Source organism: Electrophorus electricus, chromosome 24 (assembly GCF_013358815.1).
Source record: "Electrophorus electricus isolate fEleEle1 chromosome 24, fEleEle1.pri, whole genome shotgun sequence".
In the NCBI taxonomy this organism is placed as follows: Eukaryota; Metazoa; Chordata; class Actinopteri; order Gymnotiformes; family Gymnotidae; genus Electrophorus; species Electrophorus electricus.
In genome coordinates this window covers 2,411,196-2,439,015 of record NC_049558.1, presented here as the reverse complement: position 1 = coordinate 2,439,015, position 27,820 = coordinate 2,411,196, and the positions used below count along the sequence as shown (strand labels likewise).

The window sequence follows — 27,820 nt, the reverse complement described above, 5'->3', positions numbered from 1 at the left end:
CCCTTCGTGCAGGGCTGGAGCTGTGCTCTGTGTTCGAGCCCCATGCTTTTCCGAGGGGAAGTGTTAAAGAATGCTTCACAGAAACTGCAGTCCGCCTGCCAATGCTGTAAAAGTAATGATATTGGCAGATGCTATATCTGAAGTCGGAGCAACACGTGTTGCTTCACGTTGGCTGGAAAGGCCCTGAAGGCTCGGTCTGTTGTGCGGCCATGCACACTCGTCTGTGTTTGTCTCTCCATCAGTGCCACGTGAGAGTTGGAGAGGCTGAACTGGGCGAATGTGGTTCTGTCCTATGGTTCTGGGCTACGGTTCTGGACTACTCGGATTCCATTTCTCTCTCGCTGTCTGCCTGTCTCTCTCTCTCTCTCGCTCTCCCTCCCTCTCGCTCTCTCTCTCTCTCTCTCTCTCTCTCGCTCTCCCTCCCTCTCGCTCTCCCTCTCTCTCTCTCTCTCTCTCCCTCTCCCTCTCTCTCTCTCTCCCTCTCTCTCTCCCTCTCTCTCTCTCTCTCCCTCTCTCTCTCTCTCTCTCTCACTCTTGTCACTGGCCTTGTGCTTACTATGGAATGTGTAGCACAGGCCATGGCCCTGACAGGAAGAGGCTAACAGCAAATGCAGTGGGCTAAAACAGGCACATTCTGCATTAGAAATACCTCATCCAAAGATCTTAATGCATGTCACTGTTAAAGGCCAGAGCCCCACACCCCCAGCTGCAACGCTGCAGTCGCTGTTGGCTCACAACCACTTGTCGCAACGGCTGTAAGTGATTTAAGCGTGACAGCTGGATAAGAGAGATTTTATTTAGAGATATTCAGCTTGCTTCTTCTGTTGGATGAGCTCATTGTGCAGTTGTTGTTGTTTTGCCTTTTCATTTGGCGTCATTTTCTAAGCAAGGGGTGCGTTAAGGTGGGAGCCGCTGTCCAGGGCTACTGTGGAAAAATGAGGGGAAAAACTGGAGAAGCCGGAAGTCTTAACCGGAGGGCAATCTGGATCTGCAAGGTATCTACTTCCTCTTCAAAAATCCCAAGGAAAAAAAAGAAAGGAAAACACAATTTTTTTTCAGGAAGTGTCAGGGACGGGCCCACTCGGCATTCGTTCACATTCCGTCTGATGGGAGAAAAACAGGAATCTTTGGGGGGGTTGATAGAGAATTCAGATGTTCATTTTGAACCCAGTCTTTGAAGTTTATTGTACTCGGCAACACCCATCAGCTACTCACCTTAGCTGCGATTATTTCAATTTGGCCTCCATCGTGTGTGCGTGTGTGTGTGTAATAGAAAGTTAGCCTACCTCAGACTCACCTGGCTATTTGATCATGCTGTGCGGCAATGTGCCTGCGTGCGGGCGGGAAACACAGAGGCTTTATTACCCTCGAGAGGTCAGAGGTCAAGCATTAAGCAAACTGCCTGCTTTAAGATTTGCACAGGAGATCTCACTCCTCTGGCCCTGGAAATACTCTGGTGTCTTATCACCATGATCACAGAGTCCTTCAGCATAGATAGTGCCACTGATAAATAAACAGCAGAGATAAGGACCACACTGGATGTTATGGCAGGCTTTGACACAATGCCTGAAACTGTCAGGATTTTTTTCTCTTTGTGTGTTCCCTGATTTATCTGTGAGGGCTTTAATTGTTTCTTTTTGGCCGTCTGGTTTGGGTGGGGAGGTGGGGTAGGGTGGGGTCTGCTTCTGTTTTACCTTTGATCCGCATTTTTTTTTCTGTCGTGATGTGTTTTTTGACCTTCTAAAAAGGAACAGTTAGTTTCGACCTTATTCCTTAAAAAGGAGGAGAAACAATAGTATGGCCAGAGAGAAGGAAGTCGCATCATATCAAAACGAGATTAGAAACTAAAGAAAGGGCGTTAAATACTCCCTGGGTAAACACAGGCTAAACAACCCACTTTGTTGAAAAGAGAGCATTAGGCATAGGATTTGATATCTTATAGCATATATTTCTTGCATGTTGTTTTTTTTTTTTACAAGTTCTTCTTCTGCCTTCTATAGGTTGGTTGTTGTTTGTGAGCCTGTGAGTAAGTGCTGTATTCCTGCTGGCAGGGTTGTTTATTACACACGACACATGAGTTCAGCTGCAGCCTTTTTTTGACTTCTCACTGTCATGTAGCTGACAAATATGTGGCATTCATAGCCTAGCTGGCAGAGAGGGAGAGAGAGAGGGAGAGAGAGAGAGAGAGGGAGAGGGAGAGAGAGAGAGACAGACAGACAGGCAGGCAGAGGGAGAGAAACAGACAGGCCATGGAGAAAGAGATATAGACAGAGACAGAGAGAGCACATTATCACACACTCAAAATAACCCAGAATGCTGGCGGTGCCTTATTAGGTAATGCAGCTCGACCAGAAAGGAAGTGAATGAGAAATTTATTGACAAGCCAGTGTTACTGTGGGTGTGCAGTAGGAACAGTGTGACCCTCGCCCGGGCCAGAGCAGCACTGTCCTTTAAGCTGCTGCACAGTGTGCTAACCAAGCGTGGACACCAGACATGTGCACATGAGCACCCCTATGGTGATTTAGTGTTAGGGTTATCTCTTAGCAGTTATCTTAGCAGTTAAGGAAGGAGACAAAACCACGGCTTTAACTCTGTGCTGGAAAAAAAAAAATCACTGATTAGATTTACTCTAACATTTGTTCCACATGAATCGCTTGTTTTAATTGTACCCTATTGTTTTGTTGTTTTTGTTGTTGTTTCAACAACTCTCAGTTCAAATAGTCAAATATACAACTGGAAATATGGAAACTTCTTTATCTTATTCTGGAAACTCCTACTTACGGGGAGCAGGTTTTCCAACGTTGGGTATTCTAGTGGAATTTTGGCTTCGCGGACCAATATTGTGCTCAGATCTGACCTATTAAAAATATTTAGTAGCTTGTTCAGTGGTTTGTGTGTATGTTCAGGTCAGTTGTGTGTGTTGGGCACCGCCACAGGAGAGATAGCCAGCTGCTTCCTAATGGGCCTCACTCGAATTTTGTTCTATTTTGGTCACGATTTTTCTCCTTGAAAAGGGTGCAAAGGCAGCAGGGAGGTGTTGGGGGGGGCTGGGGCGCCTCCTCTTTAGGGAGAGTGACACTCTGCCTTTAAGGCCTCTTCAGAGCAGGGAGATAAGGAATTTAGTGGCTTTATCAGAAATGCCACTGTTTAATTTAAAAGGGCGAGGCACTTAGGATCTGGCACCGGCCTTTCAGTCTAGTGATAAATTTGCAAGAAAGTGGAAAAGATTGGAACTGGGAGAGCAGATTAGTAGGATACAAATATAGAAGTGACACAGCGGGTATTAGTCAGGTGCTCGCCTGAGCAAGTGGCCGGCCGTGATAGGCTGTGGAGCGCATGGTGGAGCTGCCATCTCCGGCCTCCCTGCTGATGTCTCTGCCGTTGTTTCTGCTGCCGCTGGTCTGATGGCAGCAGTGAGGCATGAGCCCTTCAGGCTTTCTCTTTCCCTCTCTTTTTTTTTCATCTATTTCTCTCTCTTTCTCTCTCTACCCCCCATCTCTTGCCCGGCAGCAGTTGGTGGATGTTCGCTTTGGCTGCTGTCCATGGCCTGTTAGATGTGGTTTCCAGCAGGCCTGAACTGCAGTGCCTGGACAGCCTCTCTGTCATCGCTAGAGTCTCTGACTTCGTCCTTCCTCTTAGCTGCTGGCCACCCTGCTCATCACTGCAGGTGATGACGTGGTTATGGTATAATCCCGTCAAGATCTGATTCAGAGTTTTGCTGTGACATTCAGGTTTTCACAGGTTATTCAGGCTCTGATGCTCAGATCTTTGAATGAGATTTCACACAAAGTATGTACTCCATGTCGTGGCGTAAACTGTGCTTTCAGGGAGGTTCTGCCTTTTGCGATCACTGTCATTTTGCATTTAAAATGTCTACAAACTTCCTTATAAACGTCCATGAGATGATTTCTCACGTTTACCAAACACACGGCCATATAATGCAAAAGGCCTGGGCCCAGGCAAATCAGCAGGCGGATTTCAAAGTGTTGCTGAAAAGCTCAAGTCAGGCTGTTTTTGAAACATACAGCACACAGGGTTACATTCCGATTTGAAGAGCGTTCCATATTTTCGAGAGAGAGAGAGAGAGAGAGATAGAGAGAGAGAGAGGGAAAAGTCTGCAGAGACAAACAGCCCTGCACAAGCCAATGTTGATTCAGGGGCCCCTGCGAAGGAGAGACAGTGACCCTACATGGGCTCCTTTCCTGCATATACCAGCACGTATAAGGTAAACCGATAGGCAGGCGAAATATCTGCCACTTACGTTAAAGAAGGCAGGCGGGAAGACAGCACGCAGGACAGATATGGATTTGCTCACAAAGCTGATAGGGTCTCACTTTGGGAATAAATAGACTTTGCCAAGCACATGTGGTACGCACTGATTGTCAGTGAAGGAGAAACCTCCCTTGGCAGTGCCCATGCTGTGGTCTACCTACAACCACTTTATGCCAATTTGCAGTAAAGCAATAGTTTCGAAATCCAGCACTGTGCTGCGATTGCTTGGTCCTGGACTGTTTTTTCTCCCCCCCCCCCCAAGTATGCTTCAGGGGTCTTTTGGCTAATGATAACATCCTAGCAAGCGGCTTCCATCAGCAGTGAACAGCACTGGTGATGTGATATTGTACGTGAGACGTACGGTCACACAGGTGCTCACCAGGACAAACGCTCCCATATACCTGTCGAACCCGTGTAGCATGGTGCAGGCCGAGCGAGAAGTGCTGCCCATCTCCCACGGGGCCGTCCGGTAGTGCGGCTGCTCCCGCTCAGGGCCACAGCAGTGCGTACAGGGGGCAGAAGCTGCTGATTCACCCCCCCATCTGCCCCACCCGCAACTACACCTACCACTGCCGCCATCCCTGCACAAACACTCACAAACTCACTCTCTCACACACGCCTCCACTCACACACTCTGAGCACATGACCGAGCCACTCTGTCTCCCCTTCTTGCTCTCTCTGTCACACATAAACTCACGTCGTCTCCAGAGACTTTTAAATCGACTCGTCGATAGCTTTAAAAAGTGCAGCCCCCAGCTCTGACGGTTTATAAACAGCTGACATAGACGTGCTCCTGTACACCTGCCTGCTCGCTGATCCAGTGGGAACGTGCCGCGGTTCCGTGGGCTGTCTTTTCCGCTGCTGCTCCCGCACGCGCTGGACCGAAAGCCACCGTTGGCGGCCCTGCTGGACAGAGGAACACTGCTGAAAGGTGGAGAGCATGTACAAGTACAGAGCTCGTGTGTCAGATGGACCCATTCAGTCATCTCACTGCAGCTGCTAAAACAGTTTTGTGTGAAATATGGCGTCGGGAATATGATGATAGTAACACGGTTTTCCTCCCTGAAAGATTACTGTACCAGTACATGGAACTGTAGCGAAACAGGTGCATCACCCTCGCGCTTTTCTCTCCTGTGTTATAAGCTATATTTAGTTCCTAGCCAGGAGAAGCCAAGAGAAGTGGCTTAGCTTTAGAATTTATTTTTAAACAAGGCCAACAGGGATGAGGCATTTAAACCTGATTACCTATTACACTAACGCTCCTTATTGGATGTTGCAATTTTGCAAATTTATTTAAATGTGTATGGCCTGATAAATGAACAGTGGCACCAGTGATTAATTAATTGAATAATTAATGAGATGTATGCATATTAATAATGTGGCTCTGTATTATTTTTTTCAAATAAGTGTGTTTCTTGGCCCTTTTGAATGGATGTGGTTAAAAATATCTTCTTAATAGATTTAGAAAATCCAAGTCGCTTTAGATTATGCTTTTTGTAAGCAATTAGCGTTTATTAATTTAATGTTTAGAATTTCATTACTAATGAAGAGGAGGGTGGGGCCAGAAGTAGCCATGTTCCCCCCGCAGGCTGGGCGTGGCTGTGTGAGGGGCTGCCCTCACTACCAGCGCTCGGCACTAGCCCAGGTCCCTTGAACTGGCCTGATGCTTGTCCGTTACGATTAGCGTGAGTGTGTGTTGCAGCGAGTCAGGCCTAGCCAAGCAAGGGCTGATAATCTAATAAATCAAGATAAAAAACACTGAGATTGGTTTACCGAGGAGGCGGATTTAGGGCCAGCCGTGTCGGAGCGACACGGGGATTAGGCGATCTTTTGATGCTGCTCGCTGCAGGAAGCCAGACGCAGGGACGGGCCAGGGAGGGAAGTGTGAGAGGCCTGAGCCAGGCTTTATAACGCTAAATAGACAGGAAGTTTAACCGGCAGTGACAAGGTCAGGGTAGACCTTGTTCAAAAGGGCTTTGTTCCATAGGCAGATTAGATGGTTCTCTCCCTGGTTTTTTTATACTTTGGGATCTTGTCAGACATGTTGCAAGTTAATCCAGATGGCAGGGGAAGCACTATGGCAAGAGAGAGCACTTCGCTACACACACACACACACACACACACAAATACCATGGAGAGGAGTAGAGGCAGAAAGGTGTTACTGAATCAAAAGAAAATAACCATCCTTGCAAACAACAGCAACATTACAGTTACTGTACATTTATCTTAAGAGGGTGTCTGAAGATGTTTTTGGCTCATCCCAGTTAGTTAGAAGGGTTTGAAAGTGCTTTCATTTGCTCTTCTCTGACTTTTGTTAACAGCACACATTTTGTCTGTTGCCTTTGTGTAGCCGTGGCAACCAGCCAGGCCTGGGCATGTCAGAGGGCTCTATTTAACCTGCGTCTGCATTGTGCCTGATGTTTAGAGTATTTGTCATAGGAATTGTCAGGGTGTTAGAAACTGAAGTTGCTGGTTAGTGTGCTGTTCAGTGTCAGCATGCCTTAAAAACTCTTGGTCCTTTTGAAGCAAAGACTTTAGTCATGTCCGAGAGTTTTCTCTGTCCTACTTCTTCAGTTGCGCCTTTGCTAAATGATCAATATTTGCAAGCGAACCTGTGCCAAAATTGTTCAAATGGAGAACGCACTGACCTTCCCCAATATCTCTACAGTGGACCATCTAAAGCTACTTTATGCCACTGAAGCACACCATCTGTTTGTCGGTCTTTGTAAGCTCAATTTTTATAAGTCATTTTAATACCTTTTTATGTTTTGTCAAAGAAATGCTTTTTTAAACAGCTTTAGCCACTGTTAAGTTTCATTTTTGTCACTTTCAAAACTAGAAAAGCAACTAAATAGTAAAACTGAAGTAAAAATTCAAAAGTAAGTTGAAAAAAAGCAGCATAAAAGGTTTTAAAAGGTGGGGTGGCATTGCTCCACCAAAACACTTCCACACAATCTTTTGGAGATTTGGCAATATCACTGCACAATTAACGAGAAAACGAGATAGAAATAGAAAAGCCAATTAGCTCTCTGAGTTAGCTAAAGGCCATTTTAAACTGTGTGCCCATGACATAATAATGTTTATGGTAAATATTATAGTCAGAGGCAGACAGAGCCTGTCGTGAGAGGGAGGGGGAAAGGCATCAATCTGAGAGAGAGAATAATTTATTAAGATCTGAGATGCGCCAATTATGTGGAAAGGACTAAAAAGAAAAAAAAAATCAAACTCTCCAGGAACCGCATACATGATTGCAATCTTGATTAAATCCCCCTGGATCTAATGAGTTGATTTTCTGCTGTTAATATTGCATTGGCTGATGATGGATTCGTTAAGATAATGGAACGAAGCTAAAATATAAATGACTCCCTGTCAAGGAGCAGATTTTCGTCATTTTGCGTCTGACACCTCCGCCGTGGGGATTTGCTTGGGCCTTTTTGAGCTGCGATTGGCCAGCTCCAGAATACTGATTTTCTCCTGCTGAGGCGTGCGTTGTCGGAGAGCAACCACGCCTGTACGTGCGGTAAATATGCCCTTTTCCTCCCAGAACAGGAAGAAGGGAGTAAAGAAGAATAGAATCCGACATCCACTCTGTCCGTGTCGCATCCTGCGTACGGCTGAAATATGAACGAAGATCAGCGAGGGCGAGGGCTGTTGGGTGTCTTCCTGTTTCCGTCCTCTCTGCCGAAGCCCTCGCGCCTTCTCGCGGTCGTTGGGTAATTTCGCCCAGGCCTCGAGGATCTCTCCCCGAGCTGGAAGACGCGGTGAATGGTCAGCTGAAGGCCACGCCTGACAATGAACTGTTTGTATTGACTTGTTTTTAGAGATGAATAAATGATGAGCGTCTGTCCTGTGCAGATCTGGCCTGCTACATCTGCCTTGCTCCTCTTTTAAATGGCCTGTCACTTAGATCAACAAGACGGCTGAAATTTGCACTATGTAGCATATTGATCACTTTTCATACATGAGTAACACGAGTGGTTTGCACAGCAGCGCAGAGGAAACATAATGCAAAAAGCATTAATAATCATACAGGATACTAGACTGGGGATTAGTGGAGATTACATACACACAGGCACCAGGAGCTGTTAGCCAGAGATCATGCATCATAAGAAGGCTGGGTGGTTATGGTAACAACGCTAATCAAACATGCCTGTCAGGACCCATCTGGTTAACAGGAAGTTCAATAACTGGGTGAAATAATGGTCTTTTTTAAAAAGGATCCTAAAAATATACCACCGCCATGCAATCAAAGGTTATTAGCCTGTTCAGTGTTTCCTTAAGATCTCGGAAACGGGTCCTTTACCACCTATAATCATGAGTAAAGTTTGGATTTTATGGGATTTCCAGATTGGTGCTGTTGGATGTCATAAGAAGTCCTTCCTGAATTTTCCCCTTTTCTCTAATCATCTTAATCGCTATTGTGGCTCATTTTCACGCTCACTCCCCCCCCCCCCCCACTCTCTCTGTTATTACCAGGGAAACGGTGTGATCTTGCCTCACCCACAGTCCTTTATTCCATGTGTCACTTTTTTTTTGTCTCGTAACATGGTTTTGCTCAAAAGTTTTTTCATCAATCAAGCATAAGGCAGAAAAGCGGTTTTGTCACGCCCGGGCCCAGGGTCGTGTGATGCTTGCTTCGCATTAGTGACAGGTCCTCAAAGGGGCCAAAAGGAATATTTTGGGGGGAAAATGGTGGTTTCCATGGAGCCGGCGCTTGTTGTGCGTCGCGCCCCATTCTTCGCCCCCCCACGTGAGCACGGCGTTTCAAAGAGACGGACAACAAAAATTTGGGGTGGGAGGGCAACACAGGGGCATGGAGGTAGCTGCCCTGATCCTGGGCCGGGCCTCTCCAGCAGACAGTGGAGAATAGCACTCAGTGAGAGCAAAAAAGGAGGCCTACCCTGCTCTGTCAGGCTCGGCCTAAGAAGCGCTATTAAGTAAATGTTCGATTTTTCATTGTGCCATGGTGGTTGAATGGAGGCCCAGAGGGGAACACGCAGCGTGTAAAAAAAGGTGGAAGGCCGGGCACCTCCACAGCTCCTGTACTGTGTCATCACGAGCATGTCGTTATTGATGGTCTCTGTGGACTGTGGAAACACAGTTTCTAATTTTGTGTCAGTTAAAAAAAACACAAAACAAAACAAAACAGTCAGGGCATGGTAACAGTGGATTCACCATACATCCAGCGAGAGGGTTGCTATCCCAAAATATAGTGCATCCTTGTTTGAATGGGTTCCTATTTTAGGCTCTATAGTTGCTGGCCCAGTCTGAACAGTATGTGTCATAATGTTGGTGTTTGACAATGAAGTTCATTTAAACGTTTATTTAATCACTGGGAGGTCCTGTTCTGTGCAGTTCACCGATATATCTGCTTTCTCACAACCTACCTTGCTTGTCCTTGTGGTACAGTTCCTAGCTGAACTCGTTTCAGTTGCGCATCTCAAGTGTGCAAGAACGGATGCGGACCCTTTTTACCCCAACTCCCGTTCTTCCTGCAGTCATGTATTCTCCTCTGTTTTGGGATTGGATTGATAAGGGCCAAAGTGCCTCGAGTGTCGCGGCTCCGTTAAACAATTTGCAATCATTTCCATTGCATCACCACAATATCAAAGAAGGTTAATGGCGCCGTTCGGCACTCCGCGCCATGGAAATGACGGATTATTGTGTTTTTTAGTGATGAAAAGACTCGGTGTGTTCATTTCTCTGCCTTCCTTCCAGTGTAGCAGTGCCACAATGCCCCTCTGGCTTCATTAAAAGCTACAGTGTGCTCTTGATTGAGTTACTTAACCAATAAGCCTAACCAATAAGGAATAATAATAATAATAATAACCAATAAACCTTCCCTGCCAGGAATGGAAGGCTAGCCTCTAAATGTCAGTTTTTCATGTCTGCAGTCCACTGCTTAATTTCCTTGCCAAAGGGAGTCCAGCCGTACGTGTCAATAATTGGTGAGCTGGTTTGTCTTTCAGATCCTCCACAATCTGCTGCCAGTCTGTGAGTAAAGGTTAAGGGAGGGTTGGGGTATCTTCCTTGATGGCATTTTATCATGCAAGGCATGCCCTGTTTCCTGATGAATATATTAAAATTATTACTGTGCAAACAGACTTTCTAATTACTGACCTGCTTGCCATTGTACTCCGCGCTCTCTGTTCATGTGTTTTTCCTCTCTCTCTCTCTCTCTCTCTCTCTCTCTCTCTCTCTCTCTCTCTCTCTCTCTCTCTCCACGCCTTGTTTATTTATCTGCACCAGTGAATACCGAATAGTCAGAGCAATGTCATTTCCATCCACATGAAAATGATTTTGAAAATGCCAATCTTTCCTATTATACACTGTAATTACCGACCTTTTTTTTTTATCATATCTTTAACTGATGGGGAGATCCTCGAGAGGGTAAATATCTCATCGAGCCTTCAGGCGTTGCTTAACTTGAGAAAGGGCTTTTCTGATATGAAGACATTTTAATTTTACAAATGCCCAATAGTTGCAAAACAATGCCTACTGGTTATACTATACATATATGGGATTTCAGCTTTCAGTGAAACTCTATCAAAATGAAACCTGAGCAAACGCGTTATAGGTGTGTCTGCTATGCACTTGAAATATTTGTGAGAATGAGAAATGCCACACTTTCTCATGACTGAAAACTTGGCAAAAGCACCCAACCGATGACCATAAATCTCAGATATGCATTTCGTTAGCCTCCCAATTATGTGTGTGTTCTTGTTACTTTGGGGAAGTATGAGAAATATGAGGTGGCTGCAAACGCTCTCGCATTCCTCGCTATTTTTGATGGCCTTTTGTTTGTCACCTCTCCTGCTGCCCAGCTGGTTCCTCCAGTTAGAAAGCCAAAAAACGTAACAGTTCTACTGAGTCTGTTTTCACGCTCAACACATCTTTGTGGCGTGCTCACAGGCGTGCGCCGAGCGTATTATTAAATTCACCTATTTGCCAGCACATTCCGCCCGCGCGGCGTCACGTGAAGGGGCAGGTCGGTTGTTTACGTTGCGGCGGAGATGTTGCGTGGTGGTTTGATCAGGGGACTCCAGAGTGGCTGCAATTTAGAAAGAGGACACTGCAGCCCCCAACAAAAACAATTAAAGCAAAATGGAAGACAGCCCCCAAGGCTTAAAAATAGAAAATTAGCAGCACATGCTGGAATGCATGGCTCGCCCCAAACTTACTGGGCCTGCATTGTTATGTGTGATCAGATCTGCCAGTTCTTCCTCTAAGCTCCTTGTCACATTTTGACTTAATGAAGTGCAACTTAGAAGGGAATTGGGTTCATCCCGCTAAGTCTCACGATGCTCCCTTGTTGTAGCAAACAGGAGCAGCATGGGACCAAAGCGTTACAGCGCGAGTCGTTATCATTCCGGTCAGTCTGTTTAACACAAAATTAAACAAAGAACTAATTAGTGCCTCATGAATTAATAACTGCACTGTTGCTGAGTAGAAGTTAGGTTGCTGAGGGGAGATATAAAATAAGTAGGGAGAGAAGGTTCGAATTATTATTGCTTTTTTTTTTTTCAATCGCTTGTGCTCTCAAGGTTAGGAAACTTTGTGAGCTGTCACACTCATTCAAGTGCATGTAATGGGAGGTGAGAAAAGGAGAGGCAGGGGGTCAGAATAATACTTCTCTGAGCTCAGGAATACCCAGAAGACAGGGCTGTTCAATAAGGAAGGCATTTCTACATACTGGTTAAAAAAACAAAAAAACAAAACATCTGCATTTAAAAAAAGCCATTTAGTCACACGATGGCATGGTGTGCTTATATGACCCTTTCCTAAGACAGGCAGAGAGGAGCTCCATGAAAGAAAAGCTGATATTTTTAGGCATTTAAACATGTCATTAGATCATATATTTTAAACAAACAAACAAAACAACAACTATGCACCTTAGACCACGTAGTGAAGTGATGTGTAGAAGAGATAAGACTGAACCTGACTGAATATGAACACATCCGAAACGCAGGAAAACGAACAGCTCTGATGGCAAGGGCTTGCATGCCTCCATCGTGGGGTCGCTCTCCTCTCCAGAGCATGCTCAGTTGTGCCCTGCTCTTTCCAAGTGCTCGTATATATCACCAGACGTCCTGGCATGGATGTTTGCTTACGGAGAAATCAGAAGAAAGTGGTCACAGTTGACTTGGCTTTACTGCCTGGTGTAATATGAGTGTCGCACTGGCCTCGGCTAATGCATGCCGCCCAAGGTCATAGCGGCTAATAAAACCCTCCCCTCAATCAGATTTTAGGATTACTGATTCTAAGTAAATTATCATCGGCGAGCTGCAGCAAAATATTTTGCAAAACTGGTTAAGCGGATGGCGCACCTGCTCTCAGGGTCTGGGGTGGGGTGCGAGCCTGCGGAGGGTCGCAGTAGGAGTTACTGGAGAGTCCCGCACGTACAGCCCCCAACACCCCAAGACCCCCCCCCCCCCCCACACACACACCTTACCTCGCTTGGCTGCTTTATGGCTTCTTTGCTGAGGGACACTCAAATCGCTGCACCTTCGTTGCTGTTTGGCCATTGCCTGCTGAACGTGGGCCCATATGTGGGGTTAATAGTGTGTTTTATGTGGTCACCTATGAATAGATGTTTGCCTTGTAACTAATATGTCTTTTTGTTCTTGCTCTTCTCTCTGTGTTTTGCAGATGAAGTAAGCCTGTGAAGGAGTTACTTGCGCTGTCAGAGAGAGAACAAGGTAGGACAAACAGGACCTCTGAGTAATGACTGTCCTCCCTCACCCCTCATATCCTGTCCACCTCTTCACCTCTCACATCCCCCCACAGGAAAATCAAGTGTCCTCGCTCACCATGCCCGGATCAATGCGGCCAGGGCTGTAAAAATTGACAAATTACTTATTAGTTTCACAACATTTTTTTCCTCTCTTCTGCCTGATTAACTTGCGGGGTGGTGCTAGAATGCTTCCCTTTCCTCTCCATGTGGGCTCCGAGTGAGCTGTGTTTGTCTAGGCGCTGTGCATAGCACCGCGATCCTCTGCATACAACGACATACAGTCCAAGTGTGTAGTGTAAAGAATGGACAGCTTTGTAAGAAGAGCTCAGGCTTGTCTTTAAAAAAAATCTGCCTTAAGTAGTGAAATATCTTGCTTGTTGAATAAGATCAAAGACCCAGATGTGTTCTGTTTGAGTTGCACGTGATGGGGATCAGATAACAATTCCACTGAAGCGGATGCTGCTTCCACTGTTCTCTGGGCGCATCTACGCTGCTGCCACTGGTCTCTGGGCGGAGCTACGCTGCTGGCTCACTGGTCAGGAAAGATCAGGGTGGGGAGTGGTGCCCCGTACTGTCGCATGTCTTAATGGGAGTCTGGGAGTCCAGGAGAGGTGCAGGGATGGGCTGACCACGACTCATGACTCACAGGGCCCGTGTGAGCCTCGGTGCCAGTCTTGTGTGCTGCCAACGTCGGGCAGCTCAGAGGAGCATGTGCACCCCTGGCACTGGTCATGGCCAAAGCACTTCTAAACATCAGCTGATGACACTCGCGTTCGCTGCCCTTGCATGGCTGGAGCGACCCTAGGCGTCTTATGGGGACTCCCCCTGCTTTTGGCCTCTGTCTGGCTGAAGTGATGTTTCTTGGCCTAATAAACAGGACGCTTTAGGAGTCCCTGTTTGCCTTCGCTAAAGAGAGCGTGCCAAGCTAGGCAGTTTGTGCAACCTGACCCAATTCTCCCCTCGCTGCAACCTGAATGGCTGGAGTATAGTTAGCTTAATTGGGTTTTGATATATTTAATTCGGCTAATCAGAAAGCCCAACTGGCTCCAACATGGGGCCTGCATGCCTTTCTCCTTTTTCCACAAAGCTTCCCGGGGACGGGCGGCTACAGAGCGGGAGCCTCCCAGAATGGATTCCCTCTCAAACAGTGGGAAGAAAATTAAACTGCCAAATTTGTTTTCATTGGTTGAGGGCTTCTGTGGGGAGTTGGAAGCTTTTAATTGCACTAGCTGTGAAGAATTGGTCGGGCTGTTTTTAAAACAACAACAACAACAAAAAAAGCAGACAACTCCCTCGCTCAAATGCTCAAAAAAAAGAGAAGAAACAAAAAAGAGACCAGAAGGTCAGATGCAGCGCAGACATCTCGTGGCACATTTTAGAATTGATAACTTCCTTACTTCTTTAGTAATTATATAGACACATCCTAAACCATCAATTAAATCCCATAAAAGAGCTTATTTCCTGTTTCTCAATATGTCATCATTGTAAATCATGACCAGGCGTTAATTTGTCTGTCTATTGTCCCAATAAAGGGAACCGTATTCTGTTATTATATTTCGTTTTTTTATTAAAAGTTTTTGCAAGCTTAGAATAAAACTCTCTCATCCGCTGCTTTGTTTGCTCAGCTCCTATTTTTTCTTTTAGCTTTTTTTTTTCCTTTTTCTTTCTGTTTTTTGGCCTTTGAATTTTTTTTTTTCCAGTGTGTCAGAACAAGCAGAGGCTACATGGGAGCGATGGCCCGTGTGTAAATATTTATGATGTAACATCTCCATGTGAATAGACTTTCCTGCGAGACCATCCATCATGGCCGCCACGTCCTGAAAGACACCCCCCAGCCCCCCGCCTCGTCCTTCGAGCCGGTGTTCGGCAGGAGCTAAGCACGGCGCGCGAGAGCAAAACGCTTGCTTTTCTTTTGAGCGAGGGTCCCCGAGCCGGCGGGACGCTGGAGACGGTGTCCCCTTGCCTTTTCATGGGGCCTTTGCAGACTTCAAAGCCCCATCGGGATCTTTGTCTTGCTGCTGGCCCTGCCAGGTGCCGTGACAGAGACATGTGATGTAGATCAAATTACGGCGGTTGCGCTCGTGAAAAGTGGAATTCTCGGTCCTCACAATGGAAGAGCCCTGCCCGTCACCATGTGCTAACTAGGTGTTTCAGCCTGTTTTCCTGGTGAAAGGATCTAGGTCCAGCTCGCAGAAAGCGTCAGAACTGATTTTCTGTGCATTGACTGGACTGCCACACAGCCCTGTTCTGCTTTAGGGTGTCATTGTGGACGTGTGTTGTATCAGTGCTGAAAGGATTTTGGTAGCAGTCTCATTATTTAGTGTTCCCAACAACAATGACCTGCCGTTCATGTTAACAGCTAAATCGGTCAAAGCACTTCTCTTAGAATCGGAATTAATGAGGCTCTGACTTTGAAAAGCGATATGTTTTCATAGGATCATGGGATCATCTTTAAAAAAAATTCTGATGATATCCCCCCCCCCCCCCCCCCCCCCCCCCCCATCACAAAAAATATTAGCCACAAGCATTAGCATGAGAGCACTCTTGTGCCACACCTGGCCGTGTTGGAGACAGGTGTGGTCTCAGCCTTCTCCTGTCTGGATTGGGTGTATGTCAGCACTCTCCACTTGCACAATCCTGTTCTAGTTGGTGGGAAATTAGGTATTGCAGAGGAGACTCTCAATAGAGCAACATTAGAGTGCCTTTCTGTGCTTTTTATCACAACAGACGGTTGCTAAGATGTAATTATCGCTGTCTCTCTCTGATAGACTGAGCCAGGGACTGAAAAGGTAATATGGATTATCACAATAGTTCTACGGCTCAATACTGCTATCTAACTTTATCCATTTATCTGCAATGATGGGAATCCTTTGTGTTGTGCAGCAATGTAGCATGTATCTAAATAATAAAGGCTATTGTCTCGCCCCTGAAGAGAAGGGATTGTCTTTTTAATTCCACCAGTTTTATTATTGTTAATATTCGCACTGTGATAGCTGTGTGCGCAGTAAACTGAAATATTGAAGCAAAAAAAAAAATATACCTGTAAAAAGAGGGAGAAAAAGAAAAACTGGTCAGACTTGTGTTATGAGGCTTTATACAGACCCTCTTTTCACATGACCATTTTATGTGGCATTTGAGTATCTGTTTCCCATCAAAACAGAAACGTGTCTCTCTCTGCAGTTCACCATTAAGGATGCATATTTGGTCCCTCACTCACTCTCTCTCTCCTCTCCTCACCTCTGGTTCTGTGTGTTTTGTCCGACGGCTGCGTGACTTTGAAGAGTATATATAGAATAGATGACATTTTTTCCCCCTTTCTCTCTGATTTTGAGTGCCTCTTTTCTCTCAGCAGATCCATTCAAGCTTTCAGTACCTCCGCCCCCCCTTTCCCTCTGCTTCTCTCTGCAAGCAGGAGCGTTTTACTTTACTCCTTTGTCATCCTAATTGATTGCATTAACCTTTTGAGTATTGAATTTCCCGTGCATCACGCCGAGCACAATGTGGAATATTATCATAATCCCTCCAAGTAATGGACACAGGGCAATCAACAATGCTTTAGGAAAAGTACATCTTTGAAAGATGGAGCGTCTTATTATTTCCAGTCAAAAGGCTTCCTTGGACTGGCAGGCTTCAAGAAACTTGGACAACAGTTTAAGGTGTTAGGTCTTTCTGTCCTCCAAATAGAGGTCCCTGAGCAGTTTGGAGAGCATTTAACGTGCGAGTCAGGGCTGCGTGTTCAGGGTCACCAGGTCTTGTGAATAGCCTCTTCCTGAAGATCGTGCTACTCTTGCATAGCAAAATAATCTATGACAGTTAGACTCTTGGATTTAACGTCAGATTAGCTTTAGATGCGGAACTTTTGAATGTTCGTGGTGTATTTTCATTGCTTTGCTTGTTCATTTATAAAAGTACAACATTTTGATGAATGGATGTTGTGACTAAACAGCCAGGAGAGTAGCTTTACCAATCAGATACTAGGTGGAGCTTTTGAGGTATTTTGTTTTAGTCGTGTCTTATTATTAATAAAATAAAGCTGTTCAGTGACCACGTTAGCAGAGGGGATGGCCGCGTGCTCGTGGAGTTGGGAGATTGACAGGTCTGCAGTGCTGGGGCGGAGCATTCTTAACTGAATCAGAGCCAGCGAATGAGTGCATTGATATGCTAATGTGCATTTGTGTGGGTGTGGGCGGATGGTCGGGCCACCCGCCCACCTGAAACAGCACCCGCGGGGTTTTTCTACTCTGTCGTAGTCCGAAGGCGCTGGGGTCAGGAGGCAGGGGCCCTATAGGCAAGATTAGCCTGCTACTTACATGGCACTCATTGGACCACGTAATTTAATCTGTTTACCCTCTTTGGGCCGGCCCGCCGGGGTTTAAGGGAGACAAGCCAGTCTGCTTTCCCATATCTCCACTGCTTAGGAAACCCAAACATAGACAAGTTACACAAGTTTCTGCAAAACCTTCTTTTATTGCGTTTTGCTTTTCAGTCACATGCAGATTTCGATAACCGTGTCACATAGGGCTCCAGTCGCATCGTGGAGATGCTGTTTAAACAAAAGCTGCTCTTCGTACGCGAAGTCCTGCACCAGAGAGAAAAACATGATGGATCTGGTGAGCCGTTCTACACATCCACGGCCCGCACTGGTAGTGGGAAGTGACTTACTGAAGTGTCCGCCTCTTCAGGAAGGGCCCTGTGGGCCTGCGCAGTCAGCGCGCAGACACCTGGCTCCTCGTTCCCCATCACTGGCTTTTGTAATTCAGGTTTTATTTAACAAAATCCTGAAAAGCGTAAAAAGTAAAGCATAGATGGTGGAAAAAAGAGCGGCAAACTGACTTTCCAGGTTTTAATGGGAGGGTAAACAACAGTGCAAAGCATAAAATTAATTGATTGTCGAGCAACACAGAGGCTGTGTTATTATGTTTCCCCGGTAACATGAAATTATTGTCTGGTTGCTTAGATGAATGAAAGCAATTCATATGAGCTCTCTCTTTTGTGTGTTTGTGTGTTTGTGTGTGTGTGTGTGTGTGTGTGTGTGTGTGTATGTATGTATGTATGTATGTATGTGTGTGTGTGTATGTGTGTATGTGTATATATATATATATATATATATATATATATTATTCTTTTTCTTTTTCCAGCCAGATGTAGAAAATCAATTGAAAGGGACCCTTATGTGCAGACTGGGCTGGCCTATGATCAATAATTATTGTAAGGAGGGATACAGTGTCATGCTTTGATGGGTCCAGGTTAGACATTCAAAGATATTGAATGCTCATGTTTATAGAAAAAGTGTTCAAATGATGAACAGCAGTGCCAATATCTCAGTTTTAGGTAGTGAAAGGTCACAAGGCCCATTTTGCCTTGGCTTCATGCTGAATACACTGCAAGGCAAAATGGGGGATTTGGTTGAACGACTGGTCAAGGTCATTCAGAGACCAAAGCTGTCAGCATGCTCTGCCTCGCCCACGGGTCCCGCGGCCTCATCTGGTACAAACCCCTACCCTTCCTATTCACACATACCAGAGCTCGGGGCCAGCTGCTGGTGTGTATGTGAAGCCCTGGATCGACTAATCCCCACGCCAGCCGAGAAGAGCTGAGAGAGGCAGCACTGTGTAGAGTCCAGCCTGTGTCGTGTAGAATCCTTGTGCACTATGTAGAGTCCAGCCTGTGTCGTGTAGAATCCTTGTGCACTGTGTAGAGTCCAGCCTGTGTCGTGTAGAATCCTTGTGCACGGTGTAGAGTCCAGCCTGTGTCGTGTAGAATCCTTGTGCACTGTGTAGAGTCCAGCCTGTGTCGTGTAGAATCCTTGTGCACGGTGTAGAGTCCAGCCTGTGTCGTGTAGAATCCTTGTGCACTGTGTAGAGTCCAGCCTGTGTCGTGTAGAATCCTTGTGCACTGTGTAGAGTCCAGCCTGTGTCGTGTAGAATCCTTGTGCACTGTGTAGAGTCCAGCCTGTGTCGTGTAGAATCCTTGTGCACTGTGTAGAGTCCAGCCTGTGTCGTGTAGAATCCTTGTGCACGGTGTAGAGTCCAGCCTGTGTCGTGTAGAATCCTTGTGCACTGTGTAGAGTCCAGCCTGTGTCGTGTAGAATCCTTGTGCACGGTGTAGAGTCCAGCCTGTGTCGTGTAGAATCCTTGTGCACTGTGTAGAGTCCAGCCTGTGTCGTGTAGAATCCTTGTGCACGGTGTAGAGTCCAGCCTGTGTCGTGTAGAATCCTTGTGCACGGTGTAGAGTCCAGCCTGTGTCATTGTGCGGTGCGTTCTCTGAGCTGATTCCTGTTCTGACGGCTAGCTGGAAGCGCGAACCATGCGAACAGAGCTGCTTGTGCTGAAGAGGGACCGGGTGAGGCAGAGTGAAACACGGAGAAGTTTTGACGGTGCAGGAGCGAGGGGACTCCAATTCATTACAGGAGTGTCCACCACCTGACAGCGCCTTTCCACATTAATAACTATTACTGGCTAATAAATTGCCGAAAACGGCCTGCGCTGTATTGGTTTTTGTATATTTTAGCACGCTGTCAAACACACAGCAGGAGAGGCAGGGGGAACCAGGAGGTCCCATTGGTGTCTGCTCCGGGGGGGCTGCTGATGCTCCCATCTCAGCCGGATCCGCAGGAGCAGCCCCTGACCCGTTCAGCCCGGCGCTGGCATTTTCAACATTTGTTTAAGCAACTGACACTTGGTGTCATATTTCTTCCCTTTGCCCAAACCGGCTGTCAGCTATTGCGGACTCAGACTCTCTTCTTGTAGCTGGAAGGTCGGGTCTAACACAAACAACAGGGCAGGAGTTGGTCTTGAACGTAAAAGCACGTTTCTTGCACTTTGTAAATTCTTGTACTTTGCTGCTTGTTTGATTTGCTTCTCCCAAGCCTGACGGTGACCTTTGTAACTTTGTTCAAACTAAATATGGTTTCTTCCTATCTTTTCCTCCATCTTCCTCTCCACTAGTTCCCTCCCTCTGACTGTCTGTTTTCCTTTTTATTTTGGCGTACTCTCACTCCATCATGCGTCTGAGTCCTCTCGAAAGACGGATATAGAAGCAGCCCTTATTGATCTAATCTGGTTATTGCTTGCCATTTTCAACAGTCCCATTAAAGCTCCTCCTCCTCTCTGCTGCTCCCGCCCTCTTCTCTGCAGTCATATTGAAAGCTCCTCCCCCTCCCCGCTGTCCCCGCCCACCTCTCTGTGTTTGGCACCTCCTTCTGTCGGCCTCACCAACGTGGTAGTTCAAAGACCTGGTGATCCAGTCTGGTGTTCTATGGAAACTCTGAGGGAGAGACGAAGGTTTCGGGATGCTGTCCTGGCCTGCCCTCTAAAGACGATCAGACCTGAAAGTTTTGTCGTTTTCCAACTCCAGCTTTGCGTCGACCCCTCCATCTATTCATCATGATTAGACTGGATTTCCTCTGTCTTTGCTTGTATCGCTTGTGTTTTGGGCCGGTCTGACGTGTCCAGAGTCAGCCTGTGCACAAGGAGCACTGCCACCCTACTGCAAAAAAGTCATGCCACACCATTTGCCACTCTGATTCAAGCTCTAAAATTAAACAATATAAATAGATATAATCAAACAATTACATTTATCATAATTTTGCAGTTATACCTTAGATTAAATGAAAAATTCTGCATGTGCGTTTTAAACTAATGTGCACTCAGATTAGATTGCTCTTTGTTCCTCTGACTGGCTCAGCAAGAATTACACACGGTTCTGACTAACAGTTTTATTGGCTAAGGAACATTCTGTGAAAAATACTCTGACTCCATTTTTAAATCTTGTAGACTATTCCACCACTCTATCTCTGTCAACTTGCTGGTTAGATCAGTCTCATGATATAGCATGACCTCGAGCGTGTAATTTACGTAATTGTTAGGTGCAAAATACATTTTTTTACGTTTCTGTATTAAAAAGAGTTATTCCCAATCTAGTTTAGTGCACCGTCACTACAGATCCATTTGTCATCCATTTAGAGCCTAGCAAGAATTAACCGCAGTTCCAACATGTCATTCTTGAGACGTATATTAGTCCTCTACAATTTAGCCAGAATTGATGCAACACAATTCATGTTTCATGTTGATTTTAACAATTAAAGGTACAATTATAGGTACTGTGGGTACTAGGAACTACAGAGCAAACATGATGCCAGTACAGTAGTCATTATATGCCCATTAATTTTACAAGTCAGAACCATATATTCTGCAAATGCACCTTGGCTTCAATAAGTAATCAGGTGGTACCATCATTTATTGTACTCATACTGCCCCTCTGCCGCTCCACGTGTAAAGTCCTGGACATGCCACTCACTGCCTGTGCTGTGGATCAGGTAGCGCTGTGTCTGTGAGTGGCCAGAGGGGGCAGTGGAGAGCGCAGCAGAGCTTGCTGAGCGCTGGCTCTGTGCAGTGACCGAGTCCCCTTCACACTGGCGTCTGCCTGTAAATTTTGTGCTGCCCTTGCTGTTCAGCCAATTACACCAAAAGAGCTTTAGCTGTGTCCCCCCCACAACACCACACCCCAGTCTGCATTTATTTATTTATTTCACAGACGAATGCAAAGCATCTATGAAGGTTGAAAAATGTGCTGAATTTCATAAGGCTCTTAACTTTTTTTCTCTCCTCTTTAGCTACACCAGAGTTGATCAATAGATGTCAGCTCTGCTTGCTTTGTGACGCAGACACTCGCACAATGTGAATCGACTCTGCAATCCTTTCCTTTTTTTTTAATACAAATTCAGATACGTCCTTGATGTTATTGCGCTTCTTACTGCGTGGTTAGGAAAAAAAAAGGCTTTGGTGCCAAAGGGTGAAATGGAGAAGCGTATAGTGTCAACACGAGAAGAGGAGAGTTCAGAGTCAGGGGGAACAGGCTGTTTTGCTCAAAACAGCAGGGCTAATAATGCTATTCTAGTGTATGACTGCATGTGTCAAAATGGCCCCATGCCGGAGTCTGGTTACAAGAACTGGGTCGGGAGACTTTTAACGGTCGAGTGGTTTATAAAAAGCATATTGACAGTAAGGAGAATGATCAGAGCAGTGGTGGTGATCTCACATCTCACTGTTGATCTCTCTGTGGTCTCTCTGTGGACTGGTCTCTCTACCTCACCCTGTTCAGACCGCACCTGGGCCTCATTCCTGTTACATATCTAACAATTGCTCTAAAAAGCCCTCTTGCCCAGTGGAGGGTAGTATATTACCTCTTAAAAAGCTGCTTTTGTGATCTGCCGTATTAACAAGGCTCTTTATGTGGTCTTTTATGTAGAATCTCCCTTCTCCCCTCAGCACTGTAATCTGAGCATTGTTTATTCTCCAGCTCTTCGCTGGAGTCCGTGCCACGCTACGCACCGCGCATCCTGTGGAGTCAAGTCCGTGTTACTCGAATGCATACAGTACATAACCCTGCGTTTGTGGATCCTACGAGGCGCTATCGATAGAACACAGGACGTGGCCGAGCAGCGCACAGCACTCGTAGGGTTCCGTAAGCTTGCACTCTGCCGAGGCAGCAGTGGTTGGCAGGCTCTGAGATGGATCACACAGTTTTGTTCCCCTTTGTCGTGGCTCCGAGACACGGCTGACCCTGGTTAGCAGGTCCAGACTTCACTTCCTAGAGGCCGTGGGAGAGAATGGTATGGCCAGAGTTCTCAGATGCCCGAGAGGATGTTAGAGGAGCTGGCAAGGTTGGATTGACATGTTAGTGTAGATTTGAAGGAAACGGGCAGCTGCCATTCATTCTAAAATATAAAAACAACAGCAGCAGAAAGCTGACCCAACACAAACTTTTTGTGGGGGCTTAAAGTTGAGTGCTAGACGTAACAAAGGCAATATAAAAAGTTAAAACCATTAAAGAGTCATGCTACATTTTTATTATGTCTTTGCTGTATCCTGTATTAGAATGGCGGTTTGATAAAGATGCCTCAGTGTTGAATTTTTGAAGAGCACAGTGGAAGTGACCAGATGAGCCAAGCAGAGTGGAGAGCAAGCGGAGCAGCAAGGAGGAGCTGAGCAGCTAGAGCTCATCACGTCGGCATGAGATGTACGTGAGCCCCGAGGGCGTGGTGGAGCTTGCACAGGTGGCAATAATGTCTGTGCGTCTCACCGGGCCGCCTGCGTGTCTCAATGGGCCTCCAGCTCCAGTGAACGGACCACGTGTCTCACTAGGCCAGCAGTGCATCTCGCTGGGCCGACCGCACGTCTCACTGGGCCAGCAGTGCGTCTCACTGGGCCAGCAGTGCGTCTCACTGGGCCGACCACGTGTCTCAATGACTGATCGCGCGTCTCACTGAGCTGACCACACGTCTCACTGGGCCACCTGCAACATGCCGTCTGCATTTCACGCTTAACGCACCTCTGCATCCATAGTAGGATTAGTGGGAAATCCCCTGAGTTTTTTCAACCCATTGACAAATATCAGATTTGTCTCTAAAAATGAGCTTCGTCCATTCCTCCTGCCATATGACACACAGGAAAGATTATCTTTAATACCCATCCAGCTTGAGTATGGAAAAAAGCAGATTAAAGTTTCAGTTTAGTTATATTTACCGAGCCACTTCCAGTAGAGCTGTGGCTCTCCTTCAGACGGAGCCTCCCAGAAGGGGCCCTTTAAACTTCAGCTTGGAGAGGGAGATGTGTGTCTAGAAAACACTTAACAGCAGTATTTATCTTATTCATCATTGCCCAATCCGGTGTCTGAAGGTTGTCTTTTTAGTACATGGCTTTTAAACAAACACAGGGAGTAGTTAAAGAGCGTTAAGCGAACAATGGCAGCAGGTGTCCTTACAGCCGCTGCTTTGTAGTCGTGGCAGGCCGCTGTGCCGTTGTTTTAGTCCTCCATTGGCCTGTAGCAGGGGGTGGCTGGGAAACGGTCGCCGTGGGCGACCCGAGACCCCACCACTCTCCCATTGTGAGCACTTTTGTGTAAAGGTAGCAGCAGCGTTTGATCTCAGCTGCTGTTGGTATAGAGGAGCCCCCCCCCCCCCCCCGGGCCACATCGGCAACACGGAACACAACCGACCGTAAAGTCTTACTCATCCGGTGCAACACCGTTGTTAGGGAAATGGCTGAAGGAATTGCTTTATTCTTAGACTGTGGAATCTGACATATTCCTTTCGTGAGTGCTGTAAGTTGATATCATACAATAATACCAAATGCATAAATAAGCTTGGTCATTTATAGGAGACCTTTTTTGGGAGACTTTGAGATCACTTTACATCCCGTTAAGGGCCTTCTGCTCAACTTCAACATTTTGATACTTTTATGTGACTTAGGCAAAGACACATTACCGAATCTGCCCGCGAGATGGATTTCATAAGAGAAATAATTTGATGTCCAATGAGGCAAGTTACGGTGCTGCTGTTCATGTCCGCATGACTACACTTGCACAGCTGTCTGCAGTAACGGGCGTCGGAGATTACGGCGCGGGAGGACGGGTGCACCTCAAGCTTATGCTAAATCAGTATGTTCCCTGTCCTCTTTTAATTAACATGGTCCTAATCACGCTGTGGAGGGAGTGTTGCGGGCCCACGATGCACCTGCACTTGGGACGCTGGCTCCCAGCTCCCTTGCAGGACCTCCTCTGTACCCAGAGGTTGCCTCCTCAACACAGGAGCCCATAAATGAAATTAAGGTGTCAATTAGTCAATTACGGCGTAATAACTCGGAGGGCAGACGTTTAGAGGCCGAGCGCACCTCAGCTAAGTTCATTTCCTCTGGTCCAGGAGTCTGTGTTTGGCACACGTCACTCCGCCCAGAGCAGCTGAATAAGGCCTCTGCCTCACTAATTCTATTTACCACGCCATATCTTTTTGGATCAACAATTTCCTTTCGAGGTTTATGTTATTTTTTTTTTTAAATTTTTTTCCAGATGCAAGGATGCAATTTTTTCTTCCTCAATTTGGCTTCAGAGAATTTTATAATATAGTAATTAAAATCTTTGATAGGCTCTAGAAATTGCATCTAATTGAATTTAATGGGGAGATGAATTTCAATTTTATTTGATTACCAGGACCCCTGGCATAGGTATTTATGGAAAAAAACTGTACAAAAATATGCTGTGTGGGCTAAGATGACATAATAAAATTAGAGGTAATCGGATTTCTCCGTCATGAATTTCGCTCTAATTTCACTATAATTTTCCATTAGATAGCTGGTTTACAAATATTTGCTCATCTATGATGGGAGAAGCTATCTGTCTAAAATGATTATGGTCAGGGCCTTCAGAAATGTGCCCCTTTCTCTCTTTGTTTTAAAACCAGATTGCGTAGGGCCAAAATTAGGAAGATTACATTAGCACTGTCTGCATCCGGGGGAGATACTGAAACATAATGATTAGACTTGCGGGATGAAAGCAGTGTCAAGAAAAAAGGGGTTTGACAGTAAATAATGTTTTCTGAAGTGAAGCAAAGGTTTCACCGTCGCGCTGGAATGATGCTTATCTGGCTGTGTTGGCAGACAGCATGCGCACGTGTGTAGTGTGTACCATGCACATACGTGTGCTGCTGCCTGCTGTACCATCTAAAAACTGATAAAACTAATTTGATCACGACATTTCCGCTTTTAAGATCTTGACCACCAGTAATCAGAACAATGGCCAATTAGTGTGATGTGTTCCAGCTGCCACGGATGGATTTATTCTTAAGTTTAGTATGTAACACATTCACTACAAGAACAACAAAACCAAGACACGTGCGCACACACACACACAAACACACACACACACAAACGCACACAAACACACACACACACACACACACACACACACACACACACACACACACACACACACAAACACACACACACACACACACACACACACACACACACACACACACACACAAACAGAGACACACACACACACACACACACACACACACACACACACACACACACACACACACACACACACACAAAGCTATAGCTCCACCACACTCCAGTGTTGTCACTTTCAGTTATCTATCAATGTTTTTGACTGAAACTTGAGAAAAGTGGCTAAGTGGGGAAAAAAAGAATCCAGCTTTATTTTTCATAGTGAAAACGATCTCCACAGGTGAAGTGTTTTCAGTCCAGAGGGACGATGCTGCCGCTCTGCTGTGTTCGCCTCTATTGCTGCCCTTGTCTTGGTCCTTTGGAGCGTTCCTCTCAGATGCCCACTACCCATGTGCTGTCCCACTGGCTGCGGCAGTGAGAGGGTTCAAACACAATCCAACTCCCAGCAAAGGTCAGATTTCTCACTCCGCGTGTCCCCAGGCCCCGGGCACAAAAGCCCCGCGATTCACATCTTTCAACTGGGCCCTGGCTTTTGTCCTAGCGGAGCGAGGCACTCGGTGCGGGCGGCCATCAGACCAGCCCCTCCCAGAGTGCGCGGTCAGGGGCGGCTAAACGTCTGGCCCCCGCGTCCCTTTGACTGATGTGGCCTGCCATGTCACAGCACCCCCCCACTTCATCCTGCCCCCATGCCCCGAGCATACCATCATAATAGACCACATCAGACGCCATTCAGCTCCTCTCCAAAAAACAGAGATGGCAGCAGACAAAAGAAGAAGAAGAAGAAGAAGAAGAAGAAGAAGAAGAAGAAAACAAGCCTACCTCTGCTTGTCAGAGCGTACGGAACACTCAACTCGCTGAGTTCGGCCCGGCTGCCTCAGAATTTCAGAGACGCTATTTTTCGGTAAGGAGTTGTACAGTTTACAGGGACGGCAATATTATGTGTGTGATTCCTTACTCACGTTCAAACACGTCCCCTGTCCCATTTCTTGTTAAAAAAAAACTTTTTGGACAGTTGATTTGCATTCTAAAAACTTATTTCCCTCCAAACTAAATTCTAAAAAAATTCTAATTAGCGGTATGCAATATGGGTGGCTGCATCATGAGATGGCTTTAAGCTTTTGTTTCCAAAGTTATACAAGGCTAACAGGCATCATGGCTTCTTGTGCTGGGTCTGAGAGATGTTGCATGACTGACGTGGACTCGCCCCTCTATAGGGCTTTAAGGTGGGAACGTGGTACCCATTGTTTGATTATGACTCACGGTGTTAATTACTGAATCAACCAAAACCTGTTTTCTACACACTGGATTTCAGAGAGCAGTTAGCAAACAGGAACTAGGTATTGACTCATTTCGCAGAAATATGAGCCATTACCTAAATATGCATTTCCCCTTTCTGAAAGCTGCTTTACTTTTCACAGTACTTTTGCCTTATTTTGTTGTTTTTTTTAGGTAGTTGTGTTATGGTCAACAGCAGAACTCCCGCCGTACTTCCTGCCCAGTGGTTTTGTCTGCTTTGTTTCATTTACTCTGTTCGCATAGTGTGTCATTGTGTCCAGAAATGAAAATGAATCTATTTTCTCTTTGCGGAATTATGCTAATATAGGTAATATGTTGAAAATGTCTGAGAGCACTTTGCATGCCACGACGGAAGAAACTGCCAGGCAAATAAGGGCCTTGTCTTATAAAGTATTCATCGCCACCTGGTAACGGCCACCGTTTATCATTTCACCTGAAATTACAATGAAAACTGATATGTTATCAGAGAGAGAGAGCGAGAAGGGGAAGAGTGCTAAGAAAGAGGGGGAGGGGAGAGGGAGGGGCCGACAGAGGGTGAGTGATGGGCGAGGGGGATGGTTGGGGTGGAGTGTTTTTTTTTTTTTTTTTTGTTTTTTTTCTCCTTCTCATAATTTACAACCAACTGTTCCTGGATAGGGTTACTTAATCCTATTCAATACTGATGTCTCTCTCTGCCTGAAATTTTACATTCCGACTTTTGCAGATCCACAAATATTTGAATTTTGTCATTTAAGTGTGCACATATGTGTGTTCAATAATTTAGTTTGTT

At 46.0% G+C, this 27,820-nt stretch overlaps 1 protein-coding gene across 6 annotated transcripts in view; it reads left to right on the top strand.

The window, feature by feature from the left end:
- The window catches only part of casz1 (castor zinc finger 1), a 153,158-nt gene that overhangs the window by 54,163 nt on the left and 71,175 nt on the right, over nt 1–27,820 (top strand). For 4 of the 6 annotated variants that reach the window (XM_035522415.1, XM_035522418.1, XM_035522419.1 and 1 more), the window contains one exon: nt 12,922–12,971. The gene's annotated coding sequence lies outside the window, so the exon portion shown is untranslated. Of the gene's footprint in view, nt 1–4,955; nt 5,204–10,241; nt 10,267–12,921; nt 12,972–27,820 lie in introns of those variants that run through there. The other 2 variants (XM_035522417.1, XM_035522421.1) reach the window with 2 other exon arrangements.